General features: G+C 34.3%; 1 protein-coding gene across 5 annotated transcripts in view; it reads right to left on the bottom strand.

Moving 5' to 3' along the window:
* LOC138325804 (prostaglandin E2 receptor EP4 subtype-like) overlaps positions 1-26,307 on the bottom strand; it is a 91,181-nt gene that overhangs the window by 48,363 nt on the left and 16,511 nt on the right. Inside the window, exon 1 of one of the 5 annotated variants that reach the window (XM_069271720.1) lies at positions 24,170-24,306. The exons of 1 other annotated variant lie outside the window; for it this stretch is intronic. The gene's annotated coding sequence lies outside the window, so the exon portion shown is untranslated. Of the gene's footprint in view, positions 1-4,218; positions 4,570-11,812; positions 12,329-24,169; positions 24,307-26,307 lie in introns of those variants that run through there. 3 more of the 5 variants (XM_069271724.1, XM_069271717.1, XM_069271723.1) reach the window with 3 other exon arrangements.

The following is a 26,307-nucleotide window of genomic DNA, read 5'->3' as shown; positions in this document are numbered from 1 at the left end:
CCAATTTCGACAAAAAAAGGCCGACGGTATGGACGCAAGTTCATATCACACAAAGCGGATGTAATACTAATATATAAGCAATGGGAGAAGGAGAAACCAAAGCATCCTTCTGTATCTCTTTGTTTATCATCAAGTTTATCATCAAGCAAAATTCTGGTTAAGAGATAGGTCGTCTCCAGGTAAAGTCGCGATCAGAAATGATTTAGAAAGACAACAAAAGAACCAAAACACACTTATTCTGTGCTAGCCCTGCAAAATGGGCGTTAGAATTGTGTCTTTGCCTCTATTGCATGATCATAAAAGGCGACTAAATTAAGGATTTTATATTTTTCTCTTCTTCCTAACTGACATTATTCTTCCTATTGTCTCCTTGACAACGCCTCACTTTTGGCTTTTTGATGAGCGCTTGCCCCTGTGAGGTAGGCTCTGGGTTCTGTCCCCTGGCCGAGACACACCAAAGTCTATAAAAGTGTCAATTTCTGCTCCTGCTTAGCGTTCAGCATACCGGGAGTGGAACGACTGGTTTTCCCGTTGTCAGTATAATGTGACCGGGTGGGGTGTGTTGCTTGGTGTCTTCGGTTGCATGCTTCCGTGTTATAGCACTATAAAAAGGACAAGAGTTCCATTATACAAGAAGACACAACACGAACATACCGCAGTCTCTCAATACACACACCTCGCACTTCACACACGCTTCACACTGCATACATGGGAGGCTGTCCTTACATGACTCTGGCTGTTTAGGGGACGTTAACTAATCAATCAAACAAACAAAAACACTTATTGTAAAGATATAATTGTAAAGTTATAATTGTAAAGTTATAATCAATGCATTTTAGGTATTTATAATAAGCCACATTCAATATAACCGCTGGATCGATAAAAACTAAACACATCGTGTTCTGTTTCTATCAACAGATAAATCAAAGAGTGTGTAAAACACGTCGTGTTGTGCTTCGATCAACAGATAAATCAAAGTGTGTGTAAATAGAATTCTTTTTTTTTCTACCTGCAGATTTAATAAACGTGTGAGTGTGAGTCCGGTACCTTCAGTACAAGGTACATAGAACAGACCAGGAGATCAGAAATGTGTCAACACAGGACTTAAAACTCGCTACCAATTACATAATGGTGCCCTGGTCCTATCAAACATTTCAATTTCATCGGTATTGCAGTCCCAATCCGCAGGTTTGTGTGTACTCTTGAGTTTTGTGTAGGGTAGCAGTCATATAAATCACACTAAGTCAACATCTAACATAACAACCGCAGTATTTACCTACACTAAATATGCTAGGGGGATCGCAATGGGAGTATTTCTGCTCTCACTTATAGAATTATTTCATTTGCTGCCATGAGAAAATATATCAACTCGTACAGTGCAAATAGTAAAATGAATAAAATCTGCAGTTGATTTGAACATTGATTAGTATCACCGATTTGTTTAATTGGTTTTTACTACGAGAAAAAAATACCGACCTGTTGCACATGCCTGGTACTGTCCCTTCTAGGCCTAAATATCTCGTAAAATGTCGAGCATATTCGACCAACGCGACCTGGATCCTGTTGTTATATTTTTTTTTAAATTCAGCGTTGAAATAAATAAATAAAAAAATAAAACCAAATATATCACCTTCATAATTCCATCTATATTGAATCAGTACTAAATAACAAAGAACACAACAGTAGCTAAGGATCATATTCAACAGTTTAAAATAATTGATTTGTAAGTCGCTCTATTTACATTAATGACAAATGACAATGCTATGTTGACTTGACATTTTAGTTAGGAGGCAGGTGACATCCGATATTAACAGCTTGTCTGTATTGACAATGGCTAATATGTCAAAGCTTACCTTCTGCATAAAACATCCCTGGTTGAGAAACTATTAACAAACGGTATCAAATCTCTGGATTTCGAAAGTTCGCGTTACCAAACTGCCATAAACTATCTTAAACATAAATCAATCGGGATATTGATGTATTGCTTTATAAATTACCAGGTTTTAATAAGTTAACAATTGAATATATAGAACAAACCTTTACATCAAAGATCTTAAGTGTTGTCAAATATTGGTAATGCCATTCTTAATATAACCATTGTTATCAGGTCAGACCTAGGGCATTATTACCCAGTTTCGCCTTCATCTGGCACTCAAGTGGTTAAAACGTACAGCTATCCAGAGCAAGTGTTTGGATTATGAAATGATCAAAGTGGATATTAAAATATTGATACTGAACAATCGGTTCCGTTATTGAATTAATTTGATACTTCTCATTATTGTTTAGTATTCAAAATATCAGTAAAAAGCTGAAATGCTGAAAACTTTATAAGACTTTGAATGATATTATTATTATTATAATGGGTATTATTGAGATTATTTGTGCCAACTTACAACGTTTTTTGTAAATAGGCGTTAACATGAACGTTTTAATTAAAAATGTATATCGAACCTGTTATATCTCTTTATGGGATCAGACACTAATGACCATGTATACCATAGGTGGTCAATTCAACAAGGTAAATGTATAGATAGATGGAGACATATATCATGGCCACATATCGCAGCGTTCCTTAATACGCATGGTCGTCGATAGAGCAAGCCAGGCTGAATGCTGTATAAAGGAGTCAAAGTTTATATCTAGGATATTCCAATGACTTTTTACTCAGTGTAATAAACAGAAAACAAACATTTTAACCAAGAACATGCTCAGTCACAACATTATCGCGCTATTGATTGGTTTTTTTTTAAATTTTCATTTCTTTGAATTACATAACTTCAATAGCGAGGGCGTCTACGATTTCAGATGATAATTCTCAAGGGCAAACAAATCTATACACTGAATGTTATGTCAAATCGAATGTTTGCCTTGCACAGCTATGTAAAATTCATCGGTTCTTGTAAGTCAGTATTATTTCGTGATTCTAGTATGATACTAGGAATCATTTGAAAAAATATAACCCAATACAAGAGTTCCTAGCAATGGTACACATAGTCCGCTAAACCAGCCTATATCATTAATATGATTTTTTTTTTCATTTTGCCTTATAATAGGCAAACAAAATTTTAGAAAGACTAATAATGTAGGTAGGTTAAGCGGACTATGTTGCACATACATTGTTGATGTGTTTCACTCCACTATGTTGTCAGGCCTTTAACAATCAACTGATCAGCGGCAGTGTGTCAGGATAGTGATAACAACACTGAACTAAGATACATCCGCGATGATGATAATAATGATAAATTTAGATATATACACTCCAGATTATTAAACAAAATACAATTAACTCAATTAGATGAATGACTATAATGTATTTGACATATGTTTATCATCTTCATTTAACATTTGTACATATATCGTACACAATAAGTTTCGTTCTAAAAGCAAGTTTGCAATCAATGTTACATATTAACTTTGTCTTAATATCCGCATTTAGCATTAATTAGACAAAAGTAAAACGACATTGTTGTTCTATGAAATATAACAAAAACCCAACTTAAGATATTTCTACATACACGACCTGTTAGTTGTCTTTAAGATGGAATGTTTCGCATGATGAGATGATAGCAAATCTGTTTATGTATAGGATAGTCTAACCAACAATGTACCTTTTCGCCGAGTTTAAACTCGAGCAAGGTTAACTTACTAGGAAGTCAGAAGTCAGAAACCCAGGACAGGATATCCTTTTGTTACGCCTTTAGACTAGATGTGTTACACGCAACATGTTTATAAACACACATCTAGTTACTCTATCATAGTTTATCTTGATATACTCTTTCTTTGTAAATCAAACTGTGAAACATATATATGCAAACATGTAAAGGATAAATACCGTGCTATAGACAGCATGTAGACAGCAAATTTGCATTTTCATTTAAATCTTGTTGTAGTCTGTTTATTTGGTATATACATGTATTCAGGAAAAGTTTATTTTCATCTTTTTGTACTTTGGCATAGAAAACAAAGATATAGATAACTTAATTTGATAAATATAATAGTTTTATTACATTGGCAAAACAAAACAATAAAGAAATGTTTTAAATATTTTTTTCATTATGATTATTACATGGATTCAGAATTAAAATTGGTTGATATGATTCAATCCGCTTTTAATATAAATATTATATGTACATGTATATGATCAATGTACTGAGCAACAAAGTATACGATCTAATATTTTGCATGATATAAAAAGCATCTCAGCCTGAATTAACATACCGATCTCCGACCAGCACATTGCAGCTGTCCAAAAGTCTCGAATTGACGACAATGAGATGGAGTGCAAGAGGTATAAGGTCCAAAATCTCCAGGAAGTGTGACGTATAAATCCACAATATGTGACATACGGTAACATAGAAGAAGTCGTCATGGTAACGTGTACCCAACCAGTAACGTTGACATTTGCCAGTAACTCATCATTTTCCTAAGGATACTTCGGTTTGGTCTGATGACATGATCCCTTAAATGATCATAGCTGTTGGATAAACGTAGAACAAACTCACACTATAATAAAAGCTTTCTCTGCGGGGCAATATATTTATGACTTTCTCAAAACTCTTTTATCCCTGACAATTACCAAAGGCCCAGACATCAACATACCGCGATGTTTCACTGACCAATGTTTATCGCTGTCTAGCCTATGACTTAAAACAGAGATAAAGAGGAATGACAATGATATCTGTCTTTCTCCTCTTGTACTGATCTGCATGTTAAGATCCGTGTAATCAAGCGTCTCGAATGATAACATGTAATGATGGAGCGATTTCTAACTCCAGCAATCAAGTTTTTATCGAGGCGGATTTTGGCCTGAAATCGAACAGATATACGTTTGTCAGAATCATCTAATTGCACCAAATATATCATACTAATCAGGGAAGGTATTAGTATTAAGATCGATTCGATTGTCACATCTAGCTTTCAGACTGTTTCGTGTCAAAATACTTTAACTCAAACGAATATGACAAGGAAAAATAACAATGCAATATAAGTTGATCACTCAACATTAAAAAATATTTAAAACAATTGTAAATAGATACTCATTCCTTGTCTTCTTATGTTTCAAATGGGATAAAAAAAATCACAGATACGATAGCACAAACTTTGTAGTGAGGTATTTCATTTACTGTGATCTGTATTGAATATTGAAACTAACCGTCACTTAATACCAGTGGAGATTAATACATTTGTATTATACCGATACCGTCGGGGGAATTACTTAATAACATAATTATATGCATTCAATTTTATAGTATTGTAATGCTCTCATAACTCAATTATTATCTATACATGATAATATAATGTAACATCAAGCAAAGTGGGATGGAATCTCCATCAGATGATTTCATCAATAATGGGTTATAAGAGCCAGCGTAGTGATCCGACCCCAAGTATGTTAATAAATCACGCTAGCTAAGGAAAGCACATGTAATCGTCAGAAAATGCGCGTACCCAGATGGTCAACAACATATAGCATCAGATAAATACATAGTTATACAACAATTTATCGACTAAAACACCAAGGACGTCATCAAAAGCTGCACTGGTACACCTAACAACGACTTGGTTTGGAGCCGATGCACATTTTGAAATATTGAGAGCCTGTTGTAGGCAAGGACTCGGAGGAGGAGATGCGATACGAATGTCATTGTCGACATATTTATCAACTTCATCCCTTTATATGGCTATCATTATCTACCCATCCCGGCGAGTGGCGGGACAAATCGATCGGCCCAGCGGACGACCTGTCAGCGAGCTCATCCATTACTGGTATCGTATTGAACACTTGTCGGGTTTGATATTTTAAACTAGATTACAGCTATAGAACAAGGTCCTCTAATTGTCGTCAGCCCTATTGGACTATATTAAGTGTAATGTATTTAGTTCGCAAGTACTTAACCAGGATACTGACTGGAACAATATATCAATAAAATCAGTATTGTTATAGTATCTGGTTTAGGTATTACATTTAATTTGAAGTCACATTCATTTTACTGTTTATTTAGGTTTTTCATTACGGGTAAAATCACGTTGTCTTTATTTTTTATTGCGATGAACATTATGAGATCGGTAAATCATGCTTCATGAAGAGCATTAGACCCAATGCTTATATATTGTCATACTTAACATTTACAGAGAAGTTTCATAAACACAAAATCTTCTTAAAAACAAATGTCAGTTTGTGGGGAACAAAACAAAATTTGTTCTAATAAATCTCTTTCACTTTTTTTTTATTTTCATAACAAAAAACGATTCTTTATTGTTTAAAAATATGGATTTGTTTAGATCCTTCTCAAATGAATCTAAAAAATTTGTGATATACGTACTCTATTTGCGACTAGACCAACAAATAAATGTGTTACACCCAAAGGAGAGAGGAGCTGTCCGTCATTTGTTAAATCCCTGACCTAAATTCCCCACTGCTAATTTTTAGGACATCGTGTCCCGTCACGACAGACACAAAGAAATACATTTTCGAAAAACCAGAGATTATTCTCCCTCCAACAAAGCTGTCTGGAGGACTTAAGTATTAAACATATGTCACAGGAGTTAATGGTTAGAAACATCTTTATCTCACACCAATCCCAGAAAAGTCTATCAGAATTGTCTTTTGATCACACTTAAGATTGGCTACTTAAATCATATGTACCGTAATTTCTATACTGGTATATTTAGCAGGGCTTTTATTTCTGCAGTTTATATCATCAACAAGTCTGGTTTTCAATTCAGCATTGAAATAACTTTTTTTTTAAATTTTATCGGAGTATGAAAGAAATTTTGTTTGCAAACTGTGTGAATCCGCGTCGCGGATTCTCACAAAAGTTTTTAGAATTCATTTCATACCCCGGTGAAATTTAAAGATAGTTACTTCAATGCTTATAATAAATTTTCCAGGCTACTTTATAAAATGAAATAAATTTACATGTACGATTTCATTGATTTTTCCAAGGGATTATTTTTGCCAAATCAATACGCAACGTAAATGTTTCTATTGTGACGTCACGATTACGTCGGATTTCCGTGCCATTCCCGATCTTTTTTCCATCATGGAATGCAAAAAATAGAAAAGGCCAATCAGAAAGCCAGAAACAAAGAAAAATTATTTATTTTCAATTCAACAAAACAATTTCAATAATGAATTGAACAACATGCAATGCCTTTGCATGTTCTCCACCAGTGGTTTTCAATAGAGTTCTGTACATGAAACAACAATTTAGAATTGGCACATATAACGCTGACACACTGCTGCTAAAACGTCTGTACCAAGAAGTTTATGGAGAATAAGATCGGGGCTTTTTTCTAAAATATTATTCAACGGAAAACGCGTACACATTTGTCAACATCGAAACTCCTAGGGTTACTATCACTGACGTGGATTTAGCGTCAGTGATTAAGTAACCCCTGGATTATCGAGAATTCCCATTTGTATGAACTTTGACTTGAATGCATGCGGTTTAACAACACTCATCTCAATCCTTCAACGCAGAGGCGATACGGACATTGTACATTACTGGTTGGGGATATCCCTCGTGTTCTAGTAAAACTCATTATGATACATTGAAAACGACCAAACTCCAAGCTAGTATCAGCATTTATTGAATAAATCTGCAGCTTTGCTCCAACATATGCATACTACATTGTAACTACATTATCGTTCAATATAGAAAATGAAATTCAGGAGGAATACTCAAGCACTATTTCATTTTTAATATGAAAATAAGGAAACTTTTAAGATGCTCCACCGCCGACAGAGCATAAATGATATTCATCATTTGAACAATAATTGGTGTTTAATCGTGTATATATATGCCTTATCAACACAAAAAATAACATAAAATAATTTGTTTTGCTTTTGGTGCATGCGCAATCATTGCTTCATTATATATAAGATATAGTGCCACGGAATTTTTTCGGGATGCAATTAATTATTTTTTATTTTTTTAACTTGAAGTAAAATTAGAAGCTCAAACTTTTCAATGGTGGTAATGGTGTAAAGTAAGTAACTTTTTTAACTGAAGAAAAATACAAAATTGTCTGCTCTTGTTTTTGATAGTGTAAAAATACCATTTGTCAGCGGGGGAGCATTTTTAACAAGCAAAGTCGAAAAACATTCGTGTAAACATGTATATTGGCAGTGGTCAACAATCGGAGTATTGATGTCTTTAGTTGTGCTCATGCGCAAGGAAAATCACTGCACGTGTCTGCGGTTTTATTCCCACACACGTTAGTGCGCATGTCATATCAAATGCTGTATCGATATTTAACTAATGTATGAAATATGATTACCTCCGAGACAAGTTCTCCACAAAAAAACAAACTGTTCAGACCAGATTTCGAATAACAGTTACACCTGCAGGATTTAAAACTCACAAGCCATGAATGAATTGAAATGGCAATGTTTTAAGTCATAAGACAACTTACTAGTAAGATCATCATATTGATAATATATTATACACTTTCATCTTTCAAAGTGTGTAATAACATGACAAGCGAAGCAACATGCAACTTTTAAAAATGCATCACCCACATTTTTTTTATCATGGGGATGGAAATTCTACAGATTTACAGCACATTGCATATATTGGCATGTAACAAATACATATCATAACTCAAGATGACAAAAGAGATAATCATAAAACATGGTGCAGCATGTGGTAAGATGTGTTAAAACGTTAGAGCGGATAGAGTGTTCATTTAAAAATGCTTCACCGCTGACGAATGGTATTTTTTCTCAGTCAAAAACAGGAGCAGACGATTAAGTATGTTTATTCAGTTACAAAATTTACTCACTTTACACCAATAACACCATTTAAAAATTTGACCTTCTTATTTCATTTCAAGATAAAAATATCAAAAATAATTAATTGCATCCCGAAAAAATTCCGTGGCATTAAGTCCTTTATGGAATGCAGTACTGATTGCGCATGCACTGAAAGCGAAATGATTTTTTAAAATTACTTTTTGTGTTAATAAGACATACATATACACGATTAAACACCAATTATAGCTCAAATGATGGGTATCATTTATGCTCTGTCGGCGGTTGAGCATTTTTAAAAATAACAAAAGATGACCCTGATAAAAATTTCATACACAAGTGACTAAAATAGAATTTCAATATTCTGTGTGTAAGCATAGAATCGGCTAATATGGGTTGTACAACGCGTGTGTGTTTTATTTTGGAAATAGAATGACGTTGTTTGAATGACGTTGTTAAGGATATGACGTCACAAATCGTATCTGTGTTTACCGGTACTGCTCCTACTGCATTCACTAGCACAAACATTAAGATGTTTTGTAAGCATAGATGAATGCTTCCTAATCAAACGCACTTGTTGTAAATATCTAAAACTAGGTCAAACCCATCGGAATCGCAAAGTCACAAAATTATTACACAAATAGCTATATGTACGACTGAATATATACTAAAAACACGTGTGTTAACACTTAACAGGTATAATAAGCGTACATAGTGCTTACCGCGATTAATGATGACCTAATATTTACTCTTTTTCATGAATATTCGATTACTCCACGAGTAACACCTGCTAACACCTAAAAGGTGAGTTGCTCTTCTCAACAACATCTGGTGTCGGTATAGTAAAGAGGGATATGTTAACTGCTCTACTACAAACAATACCGATAGTTAATCTATTGTTATCGAGTTGTGTGCACTTCCACGAAGAGCTATATTTGGCCATTCCTATTGAACTTTAAACAACTGCTTTCACTAAAGATTCTACATATATGAAAAACATACTTCAGCATGACCCAATATTGAAAATATTAATCATGCAATCGATAATAAGAAATATTTGGATTTTTTTTTTACATAAAACTGTATTCTCAGGTTGGAAGGTATATATCATGAGATTTTCCTTCCGCAATCTATGGCGGTGTTTTTCTTGATACAGTCATGATGTTTCATTCGTGAACAAATGACGTAACACTAACTTGACAAAGAAGCAGTCTGTAATTAAAATTATGATCCATGTTAGAATTGATTTTTAGGTAAGTTAAACGATATTTGATTCTGTCCAAAATGTTAAATGAACATACATGACAGTAAAATAAGAAACATATGACCATACTACTAAGATACTGGATGCATTGTGTACCGAAATTGTACTTTGCATTCATTTCACATTTACTCTTTCCATAATGACCGTCATAGTCCAATAACTAGTATTTACATGATATACAAGATGAAAACAGATAAAACAAATGTTTTTCTCGCTTATAATACATCACATTTACACACAACCATCCATTGTGGATCAATGCCGTCTGGGAAACATGGTTTTGTCAAACATCAATAGAGAACTTTTGTATGATTAACGACAGAGGTAGGTATAGTCCTGTACAAAGTAATGTAATGAGTACAGAATGGATGTAGCTACCTGGAGAACGCATCAACTCACTACTATCCATGTGCTATGTTCATTTGTGGATTATGTAAACACATGGTACAGCTAATTATAATCTACAGACAAGTCGAACCATTGAACGATGAGTGAAGACCGACATCCTGCCTTAGTTAGAACCATATTGTTGTTTAGGACTGGCCTGGAAAGTGCCACAACGTATCACAATAATACATCGTTAGTGGTGGCCCGACGCTTTGGCAGACCAGTACATACAATAACGCACCTGCCATTTCAATGCATCAATAATATCATTGTTGTGAAGTCCAGATATATTCATAGTGTATGGAAAGTTCTAAGCGCCATATACAAAGGTATCGTTTTCAGACAAACGGTATTCGTATATATTGTTTTCAGACAAACGATACACGTATATATTGTTTTCAGACCAATGATACGCATAGATGTTGTTTTCAGACGAACGATAATATAAGACTCTTTCATATGTGTATAGGAAGGATAGGGTTATTCTACCCGAGGGTCACAAAATGTAGTAAAACCCGAGGCTTGCCGAGGGTTTTGCAACATTTTGTGATCCCGTGATTTTGTGATCCCATTTTGTGATCCCGTGATATATTGTTTGCAGACAAACGATACACGTATATATTGTTTTCATTGACAAACAATACGCGTAGATATTGCGCGTAGATGTTGTTTTGATACGAATGCTTTCACGCCCAAAAGGCATTTTCTGTTTTCATTCAAGGATGTTTTACCAGGGTTTTTATGACAGGCAAAGTCCAGTGTACGTACATATGTACATGGGTTGTCGAGGGCCTCAGAATCGCAGCTTGGACGAGCTAATTGTCCACATCCACATCCATTATCGAAATAAAAGTAAGTTACAAAAGAGATGCGAAGCGCTAAAAACTAAGTAAAAGCCAAGGTTAAGAAGAAGTTCTGCCAATAAATAGGGAACTATTTGGCGAGAATAGGTAATTAAATTATACTGGAATCACATTACAACTAACGACAATTAAAGCATCATAAATATATATCGCATTGTCCTGGCATATTTCCACAACACCCATTCATACCTTACTAATAAATCAACATCCAGAATACCTTTAAATTTAAATATGAATAAACGGCTGATTCTTTTCTGTGAGAATTCGCCGAAGGTTTGGAGGCGTCAAAAATCAAAATTGGGAAATGATCAAACTAAGTTCCAAAATGACAGATACTTTCGAAAAGGCAAATAATTTCCAATGAGAACTGTATTATATGTGTATAATGCGAACGAAGCGTGATTGTAAATGTTTTGCATAGAGTTATTGTCTCTGGGTGCGTTATACCGAAGATATCGAAAATGTCAAAGATATAGAGATACCTCGCATTGACACATTGCTAACACCATCGTTATGTTGTAAAGTGAGATATACATCACTTACCTCTCTCTTCAATTCCCATGGTGACGCCATTCTACACGAATAACTGCATTGAGGGAATAATACAGGGATTTTTGTTTGCCACAATCACAGTTACAGATAAACCTTGATATTAACAACAATACCTCCGGGATGATGAGCTTTTACTGTTTATAGACACAGGACATCCTCAGTATCATTTTGATATTCCCGATCTTTAACAAGCCATGTGCGTAAGTATGCATATGACGAAATTAGAATTTCCAACATTCCAGATAATTTCTTTTTAACCAGTATGCCTTTATAATACTTCCACTGGGGTAACGTGACATCACTTATAAATTACTCTAAATAACAGACACTTTCTTCCGTTAGGATGCAAATAGTAAGTAAACGTATATAAAATTCCGGAAAATCTATCAACGTCCCTGTCTGATACACTTTATCGTATGAATAGTCTCTTCCGGAAGGCAAGGTGTGAGACACGTTCCCCTTAATAGCATGGCTCAGAATTTAAATTCATTTTTGTCGACAGAAGTTTCTCTTTAAAACTTTATACAAGATTAAATCTGTTTTGAGATAAACTGAATTACCATGTTTCCATGCATGTCGGGATGCTAAACGAATTAAGATAAGACTTTGGCGTTCAGTAAAACATTAAAAAAGCTGACAGGATCTGGGGTGTGGGCTCTTCTCCAGCAGGTGTCTAGAGTGGGGGCTGGGGACAGATTGGGTATGTGTCAGACAGAGGCTGTATGTGGAACGACGAACACAAAGTAGACAGAGAGAAATGCACAAGACCTGCCATTGAAACTGAAGCCAGACAAATTAATTAGAAGACAGACATGATCAGCTTGTAATAAGATGGCTGACGTGCAGTACTTAAAGGACCACTTGGTTTAAGAAGAGTATACATACAAGTTGCCTTTTACAATGTTAAGATATTTTGTATTTCTGTTTGATATCTTAATGATAATATGAAGATGATTGATATGTACTAATCGAACAAAATATCAGATGACAGACATTCTTGTGTAAATGGAAAAGAGCACAGAATATAGAGTATTGTTTCAGGATTTTCTATAATATATATATATATATATTATATAGATTGCATATATATATATATATATATAGATCATTGTCTCAGCTAGCAGTCGAACTCGGGACCTCATGATAACTAGCCTGACGCTCAACCGAATACGCCAATTAAAAGTTCTCCCTAGCCTTTATATTGCGTCTAGTTTTGACCAGGGTTACATATTTAAACTACAATATTGAGTTTGGTACATTTTGGAGGTAGACTTACTCATTTTGAGATAACAACATTACAAGCATTGTATAGATTCCAACAATTCTTAGAAGGCACGCACTATAACCTCAAACAATACGTTGGCAGGTAATGCAAATATCAGGCAACAGCAAAGTATTTATCATTTTGTTCCGTAACCCCAGTAATATACAGACACTAAATACGATATTACCACCATTGTTAGATAACACTGTTCTTCTAGAACTCCTCAGATCGTTGAGCTTACGATATGCAAGGCGACTGGAAACAAATAATGGAAATACGAGATAATGTTTGACATATAATGGATAATAAACGGATTGAAGACATAACATGTTTTCAGAAAATACAAGATTATTGATTTTTGATGAGATTTCGAGGAACATTTATTTTGCAAAAGATAAACTGCATTGGAAATAACTTCTTAATGCATACATATATTTGTATGAATACAAACACATTGTTATAAGATAAAGACCAAGAAAGAGGTTTAGAACAATCCGTTTATTGTACATAACTTCAAATGGTATTATTGTTCAAATCATTATTGGCATTACACATGTCCAGAAGAGATAACACGATTTACGATAGACTTGTGATGTTTCAAATAAAAAAAAATATTAACCGAATTTCAGTCTGCATTGCAGTACATATGAAGTTTAAAAGGAATACTGTCTTTAAAATCTAAAGGATACAATATCACAAGTGTTAAATGATAATTTATAATGGAATGTCCGCCCCTACACTGAACACCTCACAGTAGGTAAAATATACCACACAGAGAAAAACGCATTAAGGAGGGTCTAACATGTATTCTCTTAAACAGTAAATCAACTTAACGATAGCGACGATATTTACACTGGTTATAAAGAAACAAGTGTAAACACAGTGATCAATCTCTAAGGTTCACATATGCTATAATACGATGGTAAATTTATATATTGCAATGATAGTTCTATATCTGATGTCTGATGGTAATAGTAAAAATAAACAACAATTTTACAGACCTGATAGCAGAACCTACCTTCCTGGTGGCCATTTGATATTGATGTAACATGCAATTTGCTACGATTGTATAACAAGACAAAAATATATATGTTTTTTGTCTGGTTGACTAGTTTCAAGTCCTTTTATCAGGCAAACATTCTATGTGTGCAATGTATTGCTGTGTGTGGATGTCTGTATGTTTTGAGAAGCTTCGGTAGATTATGTTGTGTCTCCTTGTAATAGTAGAACTTTTTATAGTGCTTTATAACTGAAGTATGCCTCCGTACACACCGAAAATCCATGAAATATACATTTGTTTAGATATATTAAAAATGAATTTACATCTTTTCAAAATTGGTGATGACAGAAAAAAGAGTGAAAATGTTCAGACACGTGTTTGACAAAATTATATCAAACAAAACTGCATTTTTAATTAGTCAAAATTACAACTTTACCGTTTTCTTTTCCATGAAGACAAATAGTGGATTGCACAGAAACAAATGTTTCAATTATTATTTGAAAATAATTCAATATAATGTTTTTAGATATATAGCCATATAAGAAAAGAAAATAGTCCACAATGAAATGATTTTGCACACAATTAAAACAAAATGACAGATTTAACTGCAAAACGTGTTCAATTACAAACACGTGGTGAAAGGTTTGTACAGGATAGTAAATAACATCATGATTAATGAATAAAATATTTAGCATTGCAACATAATCCTTCATTTGTTTATAATCATATCTTTAACTCAGGCACCCAAACGCCCTAACAGTTAAATATCAAATTAGAAATGGAATGCTTGATATACACTTATGTGTGATAACTGATAAATGGCCGAGGATGCTGGTTCGCCTACTGCCTACAGTGCGGTAATGATCTACAGGAGCTGTATCAGAGTGATATCGCTCTGGGATTACTGATAACTCACAGAGACAGGGAAGTATTTATACTGCACTTCAACACATAAGTACAGTATAAAATTTCGTCAAGTTAATGAACGTAAGAAACAAAAAAAAAAAAAAAAAAAGGAAAAAAAAGAGAAAAATGTCATTCATGAAGGAATTCACAAAATGTTCAGTGCTAAGCCAGAGTCTTCCTCTCGAAAGATAAAATAAAAAAATAAAATAGGTTGACCAAATCATTTTTGCATATTTAAAGTGGAATGTGCACTATATAGTATATCAATATTTATCCCGACCAGTACACCTGAATAGAACCCTAATACTTCTACAGATGAAATACCTTATCCATTATGAATGTTTTGTATATAGCACATATGTACCCCTATGTAGTTAATGTGTGGTAGCTAGCACATATGTAACCTATTGTAGTTAATGTTTGGTAATTAACACATATGTAACCCCATGTAGTTATGTTTGGTAGTTAACACATATGTAACCCCATGTAGTTATGTTTGGTAGTTAACACATATGTAACCCTATGTAGTTTATGTTTGGTGGTTATGTAACCCTATGTAGTTAATGTTTGGTAGTTAACACATATGTAACCCTATGTAGTTTATGTTTGGTAGTTAACACATATGTACCCCTATGTAGTTTATGTTTGGTAGTTAACACATATGTAACCCTATGTAGTTTATGTTTGGTAGTTAACACATATGTAACCCTATGTAGTTTATGTTTGGTAGTTAACACATATGTAACCCTATGTAGTTTATGTTTGGTAGTTAACACATATGTAACCCTATGTAGTTTATGTTTGGTAGTTAACACATATGTAACCCTATGTAGTTAATGTTTGGTAGTTAACACATATGTAACCCTATGTAGTTAATGTTTGGTAGTTAACACATATGTAACCCTATGTAGTTAATGTTTGGTAGTTAACACATATTTAACCCTATGTAGTTAATGTTTGGTAGTTAACACATATGTAACCCTATGTAGTTAATGTTTGGTAGTTAACACATATGTAACCCTATGTAGTTAATGTTTGGTGGTTAACACATATGTAACCCTATGTAGTTTATGTTTGGTAGTTAACACATATGTAACCCTATGTAGTTAATGTTTGGTAGTTAACACATATGTAACCCTATGTAGTTAATGTTTGGTAGTTAACACATATGTAACCCTATGTAGTTTATGTTTGGTAGTTAACACATATGTAACCCTATGTAGTTAATGTTTGGTAGTTAACACATATGTAACCCTATGTAGTTATGTTTGGTGGTTATGTAACCTTATGTAGTTAATGTCTGGTAGTTAACACATATGTAACCCTATATGGTTATGTTTGGTAGTTAACACATATGTAACCCTATGTAGTTTATGTTTGGTAGTTAACACATATGTAACCCTATGTAGTTAATGTTTGGTAGTTAACACATATGTAACCCTATGTAGTTAATGTTTGGTAGTTAACACATATGTAACCCTATGTAGTTAATGTTTGGTAGTTAACACATATGTAACCCTATGTAGTTAATGTTTGGTAGTTAACACATATGTAACCCTATGTAGTTAATGTTTGGTAGTTAACACATATGTAACCCTATGTAGTTAATGTTTGGTAGTTAACACATATGTAACCCTATGTAGTTAATGTTTGGTAGTTAACACATATGTAACCCCATGTAGTTAATGTTTGGTAGTTAACACATATGTAACCCTATGTAGTTAATGTTTGGTAGTTAACACATATGTAACCCTATGTAGTTAATGTTTGGTAGTTAACACTATGTAACCCTATGTAGTTTATGTTTGGTAGTTAACACATATGTAACCCCATGTAGTTAATGTTTGGTAGTTAACACATATGTAACCCCATGTAGTTAATGTTTGGTAGTTAACACATATGTAACCCTATGTAGTTAATGTTTGGTAGTTAACACATATGTAACCCTATGTAGTTGATGTTTGGTAGTTAACACATATGTAACCCTATGTAGTTTATGTTTGGTAGTTAACACATATGTAACCCTATGTAGTTAATGTTTGGTAGTTAACACATATGTAACCCTATGTAGTTAATGTTTGGTAGTTAACACATATGTAACCCTATGTAGTTAATGTTTGGTAGTTAACACATATGTAACCCTATGTAGTTGATGTTTGGTAGTTAACACATATGTAACCCTATGTAGTTTATGTTTGGTAGTTAACACATATGTAACCCTCTGTTGTTAATGTTTGGTAGTTAACACATATGTAACCCTATGTAGTTAATGTTTGGTAGTAAACACATATGTAACCCTATGTAGTTATGTTTGGTGGTTATGTAACCCTATGTAGTTAATGTTTGGTAGTTACCACATATGTAACCCTATATAGTTATGTTTGGTAGTTAACACATATGTAACCCTATGTAGTTATGTTTGGTAGTTAACACATATGTAACCCTATGTAGTTTATGTTTGGTAGTTAACACATATGTAACCCCATGTAGTTAAGTTTGGTAGTTAACACATATGTAACCCTATGTAGTTATGTTTGGTGGTTATGTAACCCTATGTAGTTAATGTTTGGTAGTTAACACATATGTAACCCTATATAGTTATGTTTGGTAGTTAACACATATGTAACCCCATGTAGTTATGTTTGGTAGTTAACACATATGTAACCCTATGTAGTTTATGTTTGGTAGTTAACACATATGTAACCCTATGTAGTTGATGTTTGGTGGTTATGTAACCCTATGTAGTTAATGTTTGGTAGTTAACACATATGTAACCCTATGTAGTTTATGTTTGGTAGTTAACACATATGTAACCCTATGTAGTTAATGTTTGGTGGTTATGTAACCCTATGTAGTTAATGTTTGGTAGTTAACACATATGTAACCCTATGTAGTTTATGTTTGGTAGTTAACACATATGTAACCCTATGTAGTTTATGTTTGGTAGTTAACACATATGTAACCCTATGTAGTTTATGTTTGGTAGTTAACACATATGTAACCCTATGTAGTTTATGTTTGGTAGTTAACACATATGTAACCCTATGTAGTTTATGTTTGGTAGTTAACACATATGTAACCCTATGTAGTTTATGTTTGGTAGTTAACACATATGTAACCCTATGTAGTTAATGTTTGGTAGTTAACACATATGTAACCCTATGTAGTTAATGTTTGGTAGTTAACACATATGTAACCCTATGTAGTTTATGTTTGGTAGTTAACACATATGTAACCCTATGTAGTTTATGTTTGGTAGTTAACACATATGTAACCCTATGTAGTTTATGTTTGGTAGTTAACACATATGTAACCCTATGTAGTTGATGTTTGGTAGTTAACACATATGTAACCCTATGTAGTTAATGTTTGGTAGTTAACACATATGTAACCCTATGTAGTTAATGTTTGGTAGTTAACACATATGTAACCCTATGTAGTTTATGTTTGGTAGTTAACACATATGTAACCCTATGTAGTTAATGTTTGGTAGTTAACACATATGTAACCCTATGTAGTTGATGTTTGGTAGTTAACACATATGTAACCCTATGTAGTTAATGTTTGGTAGTTAACACATATGTAACCCTATGTAGTTAATGTTTGGTAGTTAACACATATGTAACCCTATGTAGTTTATGTTTGGTAGTTAACACATATGTAACCCTATGTAGTTTATGCTTGATGGTCAGCACATATGTAACCTTATGTATTTAATGTTTGATAGTAAGCACATATGTAACCCTTTGTAGTTAATGTTTGATGGTTAAAACATATGTAAACCTATGTAGTTAATGTTTGATGTCGATTGAATTGTTTGTTTACCCTTCAAAAAACGTCAAAATAAAATTGTGTACTGCAGCATGTATCGCTTTTATGTCACTAAAATGATAATAATGTCGCGTTCGCCTATTAGGAATATAATGCACGGGTAGACTATAGAATAGCTTCATTAAATAGAAAGTTAACAACATGGCAAGAAACAAAACAAAAATAGCTTACACTCAATAACTGATATGACATTTAGCTGCCAAATGGACACTCTTCTAAAAGGTTTCTTATATTTCAAAATAACCTTTTGTAACTCTAATTAAACTGCTATGCAACAGGATTAAAGAACATTATTTTCCTTGTTCAAATTTCGGTAAACAATAGTGTTATTCCATAGAATTAGTCCGTCAGATATTAGTTCCAGTACACGGACATGTCATAAGTACTTTAACGTGGACTGTAGTTATGAAGTGTTGAGAATAGTTACTACACAATCTGTGGATTATCTAAGTACATATTAGTTGTTTTCCTTTCCCAGTAAAGATGACTAATTAAGACTGATGAGATTAAAGACTTAGACATAGAGATCCAATGTACATAGTCTAATTAAACTAGCACCTGATGACCTCCTTCTCCTCAAGTCAGCCGTGCTGGTCTAACTGGTTCAGTCTCACCACAGAAACCGGAATGATGTCATGAATGATAACTACACAAATAAAAAAAGAACAAATGCCTAACGAACCACTTAAGTATAGTGATATATGATGATATTATCAGTTGATTGATAATAAGAAGTTCCCAGGCTGTACACCTTGATATGTCTCTAATATCAATGCCCACAGATACCATTCACTAATCAAGAGACTCATGATATATTTCATTCATATCTATTTATATCCTAGATTCAAACATAAAAATTACATTTTCTCTCTACGAAACAATGAATCATGATTATATGACGTCATCTTATTCATTAGAGAAGATCAATGCTTAACAATATGTTATTCTATTAAATTGTATCATTAACGGACTTCTCAAACTTCGTGAGAACGCGACAACTTTATTAGCACTTCTATCGACTTTCCTGTCAAAGTGATACTTCACTATATTGCATGTATTGGATATTACCTCCATTAATATATAACTCACCACAGACATTGAAGTGATTTATAGAGGCATTTGACTTTAGGTTCATAAGGTCACGATACCAGTGGTCAGCGCTATAATCAATGGTCTTCAAGTAATTACCGGCTGAAGACTATGGGAAAGTTTTGTGGTTGACCTTATATTATGCTTAAAGATGCTCCACCGCCGACAGAGCATAAATGATATTCGCCATTTGAACAATACTTGCTGTTAAATCGTGTATATATATATGCCTAATTAACACAAAAATGACATAAAATGATTTCTTTCGCCTTTGGTGCATGCGCAATCATCACTTCATTCCATATAAGATATAGTACCACGGAATTTTTTCTGGATGCAATTAATTATTTTTCATTTTTTTGACTTGAAGTAAAATTAGAAGCTCAAACTTTTCAATGGTGGTTATGGTGTAAAGTAGGTAACTTTTGTAACTATAGAAAATACTAAATCGTCTGCTCTTGTTTTTGATAGTGAAAAATTACCATTTGTTAGCGGTGGAGCATCTTAAAGAAAACATAGGCTTTTTTTGTTTGTTTTTAGCAAATCTAGATTAGACTTGTTGATATTTTTCTTGATAAAAATTTTGTTGCATTCAATTTCTTTTTGACAGGAATTTACCTTACTCTCTCGATTTTGCTTTTGTTTCACTTCAATTGCCATTTCTATTGGACCACATTGGAACATTTATTCTAAATAATGTTCTTAAATATGTCTGTTTTTGTATATTGCATTTCATTTCTGCTGACTCATTTTAACTTGTTGAAGTTGGTGTAAGTTATGGGGAACTGTTGTTGTCATCATCTCTTATAATAGGTACTATAGTTGTTTTAAATTAGTTTTGTAATTCTGTAATTAAGTTTAACAATTGACATATGCAGTGGCCAACTTTTCAAAAACAAAAACAAAAAAACATGACATCATGCATGTAACGGAAATGCAAAACATGCGAGATAAGTTGAATAACTATATGATGGAACTCAATCAAATACACACAGATTGTTTATGTGCTACTTTTTGGTATCAGTAGATATATCACTAGTCACTGCGTTTGTCTCATAAGCTGATTAACGCCTTTTATCAAACGTTATTGTTACCGTGGGGACCTCTTTAAGACAGAATTTTAAAATCATTAGGATGCGCTCAATACAATTACATTCAAGAACCTGAAGCCATTGAAAGCTTTCAGTTCTTCTATAATATTTCCCCAATGTTTGTGTAACTATTGTCGGTTCTATCAGAGTAGCCTCCCTTCGTTTTACTCCATCAGGTGATTAGTAGACTCGCGAGGGCTAGAAATGATCGAGCGTTGTAGAAACAGGATTTAAAAGGATGTTTAATGTAGACTTAGTGTTTCGATGAATGTCCTTGCCACTATTGTGTTCCCTGCATTCCTAAATTTACACATGTGTGACGGCCTTGACAGAATCTTCGCTAGCCAGCAGATTAACGCGATACTACTAGTGTTTAATGTATGGGGGTAAACACCTTTTTGAGGTTAATACAGACCATCTGAAGACGTCACGACATTGTAAATATATGTGCAATGAGGTTGGCGTATGAATATTTACAATCTAATTAGCACAATATAATTAATTATTTGGATTATTTCCACATGTAAAACAATAGCACATACGTCATGACAAGAGCACGCACTGCGTTTCTTAATACCACTAGGTTGTTGTTGTTTTCCGTTTTCTTACTTTTATTTTGGCGTATTTTTTCTCAGAAAAAGAAATATCCTGTGGACATATTTTGTCATTATAGCCATATGGTAAACAATTTATTTTCTATTGAAAAATGGGTCAGCTTTAGGATAAAAAAAAATAGGACATATTTGATTAGAAAAAAAATGGTATGAAAAAATAATAAATGATTTACCAGCACCAAAATAATTTAACCATCGAAGACTTTTTACGTAATTGATTCACGAAATTTGTATTTTTGTAAAAAGTACGTACGAATAGCGTGACTTTATCACATCTCTAAAAAACATTTCCGTGACAGACAGATCTGTATAAAGCTTTATTGTGTAGCATTAACTCCTGACTAGTACAGTACTATCCACCATCGTACTTTTATAGGCAGTGTAGATAACGTCATTATAATTAATTGTACTCGACTATTAAGGACACGAACACGCCCACAGACAATTGACACGAACACGCCCACAGACAATTGACACGAACACGCCCACAGACAATTGATTTAGGACACGAACACGCCCACAGACAATTGATTTAGGACACGAACACGCAAACAGACAATTGATTTAGGACACGAACACGCCCATAGACAATTGACACGAACACGCCCACAGACAATTGACACGAACACGCCCACAGACAATTAATTTAGGACACGAACACGCCCACAGACAATTGATTTAGGACACGAACACGCCCACAGACAATTGACATGAACACGCCCACAGACAATTGACACGAACACGCCCACAGACAATTGACACGAACACGCCCACAGACAATTGACACGAACACGCCCACAGACAATTGACACAAACACGCCCACAGACAATTGACACGAACACGCCCACAGACAATTGATTTAGGACACGAACACGCCAACAGACAATTGACATGAACACGCCCACAGACAATTGACACGAACACGCCCACAGACAATTGACACGAACACGCCCACAGACAATTGACACGAACACGCCCACAGACAATTGACACGAACACGCCCAAAACAATTGACACAAACACGCCCACAGACAATTGACACGAACACGCCCACAGACAATTGACACAAACACGCCCACAGACAATTGACACGAACACGCCCACAGACAATTGACACGAACACGCCCACAGACAATTGAAACACGCCCACAGACAATTGACACGAACACGCCCACAGACAATTGACACGAACACGCCCACAATCAATTGGCACGAACACGCCCACAGACAATTGACACGAACACGCCCACAGACAATTGACACGAACACGCCCAAAACAATTGACACAAACACGCCCACAGACAATTGACACGAACACGCCCACAGACAATTGACACAAACACGCCCACAGACAATTGATTTAGGACACGAACACGCCCACAGACAATTGATTTAGGACACGAACACGCCCACAGACAATTGATTTAGGACACGAACACGCCCATAGACAATTGACACGAACACGCCCACAGACAATTGACACGAACACGCCCACAGACAATTGACACGATCACGCCCACAGACAATTGACACGAATACGCCCACGACAACCTTATTGCCATTTAGACGGTCACAGATTACATTTAAATAACATAAAAAATGTCAATTGTGTAACATCTGATTGGCGTTAGTTTGAAAGTAGTCAGAGTTCATAGGAAATCTGTTTGATTACTTTATTTTTATGTAATTGGGAGTTTTAGTGTGGGAGGTATTAACCAGAGAAAAAACTTTTTAATAGACTAGACTATATATAAAATGCTAGTCATCAGTAGAATCTGGTCCTGTAAGATTTTGCTCTTTTAAATTTCCTAAAAGCATATTACTGCAGTATACTTATTTTTATTTTATAATATCGATTAGTATTTTGAATTGTAATTTTGTAATTTGAATTGTTCAATTCAAAACATAAGATAGGTCTCCTCAAATGAAAATAAATCAACAATCGTGAGATTAATGCTGAAAACTGACGGACTAAATTCAAGGACACTGCCGAACGGTTAATGTGTCAATATTATTTCACGAGAGTTATTCTTGCAAGTACAACACATTTCATGTGGTATAAATAAATAATTCAATTTCCCTTTCTATGTCTAAATTTGCTATTGCCCATGCGTTAAATTTAAAGATATAGTTTTACAATTTCCATTTCAAAAGACAAAATGCAAACAGTTGTCTTTGAAAGACTTGGATATTTATCATAATACTACTACCTAAGAATTATTTATTAATTGTTATACCGCCAAAGCATTATCACAATGAGGACGTGGGTTGAGTAGGTGTAGTATTTATATATACACCTGGCATTACCAGGGTTTAAGTGATCCTAATATACACCTTTCTTATGTCATACTACATCACCTTGGTAAGGAAATATTTATGTAATAGTCGAAACTCTCATTGTAACTGGTTGTCAGTTATGCCATATACAGTCACGTGAATCTGTTCCAGTTGGCTGTTAGTGACAATGGAACAGTAATGACACAATTACACGAGTATTCATATTCTATTGAAAATGAATAAATGTTAATTTGAATTATTGATGAGAGACTTACCTGTAACTTCCGGCTAGTAAGTGTCCTATGTGTTGTGTTACACACTGTCAGCCCTCATGGAAATCAATTACTGTCACGTGATTTCCTAGTGAGTGGTTGACTACAGAAATGTGTACATATGAATGTGTAGTTCGTACCTCACTATAAAAACCAACTGATAAATTATTCATTTAATTCATATAAAATACTTTATCATTGACATTTAATTACGTGTGGTATCATACTCAACTACTGGAAATGACAGTAGCAGATCCCCCGGGACGTTAAGTGTATTTACTCTAAAACCGAAAACAGACGCCGATGTGAAAGGGCAAAACCAACGTGTACAATGTACGCGATATCATCTGCACAAAATCGATACAAACTTGGTTTTTATATTATAGCACATGCGATGAGCTAGATTTTGAACAATTGATTAATTAGAGCAGTTCGTAAATACCTTTACTGATTGTGTCCTTATATACGTTTTAATCATTCTATGGTATGTCATGACCAAACAATCTGAAGCCAACAGGTAAGAGAACAACAACATCAATTAAAGAAAAACTCTTTGAAACAATCGCAAAAACCAATTTGAATGCTATATGAAATGATAAGAGGTGGTATCAAAGAGACCTCAAGAAAATATGAATTCGAACGACAGCAACAAAAACCAATATAAAAACAAAACAACAGCCTAAACAGGTTGTCAAAACTACGAAGTGTGAAAAGTTGATGATTAAGAGGTACCATGTATGTGTCATTCTGACAATTTACCTCTAAATGTTTACTTCTGGATAAATATCTCACATTCCGATCATTGTACTTAAACAAAGGGAAAAGAAGAAGAAATTACCGGAATTCAGGATTAAACAAAAACACCCAAATGAAACACCATTAGCTAGAATTTAAGCAGCATTCTATACAGTCTATATATATGTGTGTTGTTTTGAACATGGGTTACAAAATGAGCTAGATGTTATCAGGAAACAGACAACATGGATCTCTAGATCATTCAGGGTGCCAAGTTATAGACAGACAGACAGACAGACAATCTCTATTTCCTCTTAAAGAGATTTACATGGTCATTTCATGTCAGGAGTTATTTACAAATCAATTAAACAGTTCATATCTTGAATCATTCTATGTATAAAATCTGAGACAGTTATCATTACAACTGGCCATCGTTCATCGTCAAGTAAAATGTCTTCTTTACTGCCGAGTAGAAAGAAACATTTCTCATGATCTTCTAAATTATCAAATTTGACGTATCCATAAACATCCAAGTAGTTTACCAGAAATTCTAGCATTTTATCTCGTTTTTCGAATAGACAGTAGCACTGTATAAGAAAATGAACAGTTATATTATGGGTTAATTTGTTACATAATTTACAGAGCACTGGTTCTTTTTTATGTCGATAGCTGAAGTTGATCATTTCACTTAGTTGCCATGTGTAGTTCGGATACTTTAATGCTTGAGTCCAAAGATGATTTGGGCCATAGTTTTGGTGAACCGAGGCGTAGATTTGAAATGATTCCAAATGGACAATTTCACCAAGCCATTTGGTTTGATAAAAGCTTTGCACAACATTTTTGCAGAATGATTTCCAGGAAAAGCGCGATGGTTGGAAGCCTTCAAAAATGTAGTCAAATAGGCTGTCTGTAATGTCAAACTTGGAAGTAATAGCGAATATATCAAATACAAAGCTTTTTTCGTTTAATGACTTCTTGCCGAAAGCAAACGCGCATAAGCGTACTATAAATAGTAGTTTCCAGACAAATAAACTACTTGCGGAGCACAATTTGTTCCAGAAAATCAGTTTTTTCTGCTCAACTTCTCCACATATGTCGAGCATTCCAAGCGCCCGGGTTGTAGCTAGAGTCGGCGATGATTTTTCGAATCCTTGACACCGTCGTGCAGCATATCGTTGTGTCTTGCGTATATCCTCTTGTGATTTCAGAGTAGGTGCTCTCCAGAGTTCTGAGCCGTATAAAATCACCGGCTGAACGATGGTTTCAACCAACTTTGAGCTGGTGATTGGATTCATACCACCATCATGTATTCCTACGCTGATTAAAGAGTTCAGGGATTGCCGTCCTTTTGCACACGACCGCTTAATATCTTCATCACATTGAAGGTTTGGAGTAAGGATGATATA

The sequence above is a fragment of the Argopecten irradians genome, chromosome 6, assembly GCF_041381155.1.
Source record: "Argopecten irradians isolate NY chromosome 6, Ai_NY, whole genome shotgun sequence".
Taxonomy (NCBI): domain Eukaryota; kingdom Metazoa; phylum Mollusca; class Bivalvia; order Pectinida; family Pectinidae; genus Argopecten; species Argopecten irradians.
The sequence above is the reverse complement of the archived record's forward strand: the minus strand, read 5'-3'. Positions and strand labels throughout refer to the sequence as shown.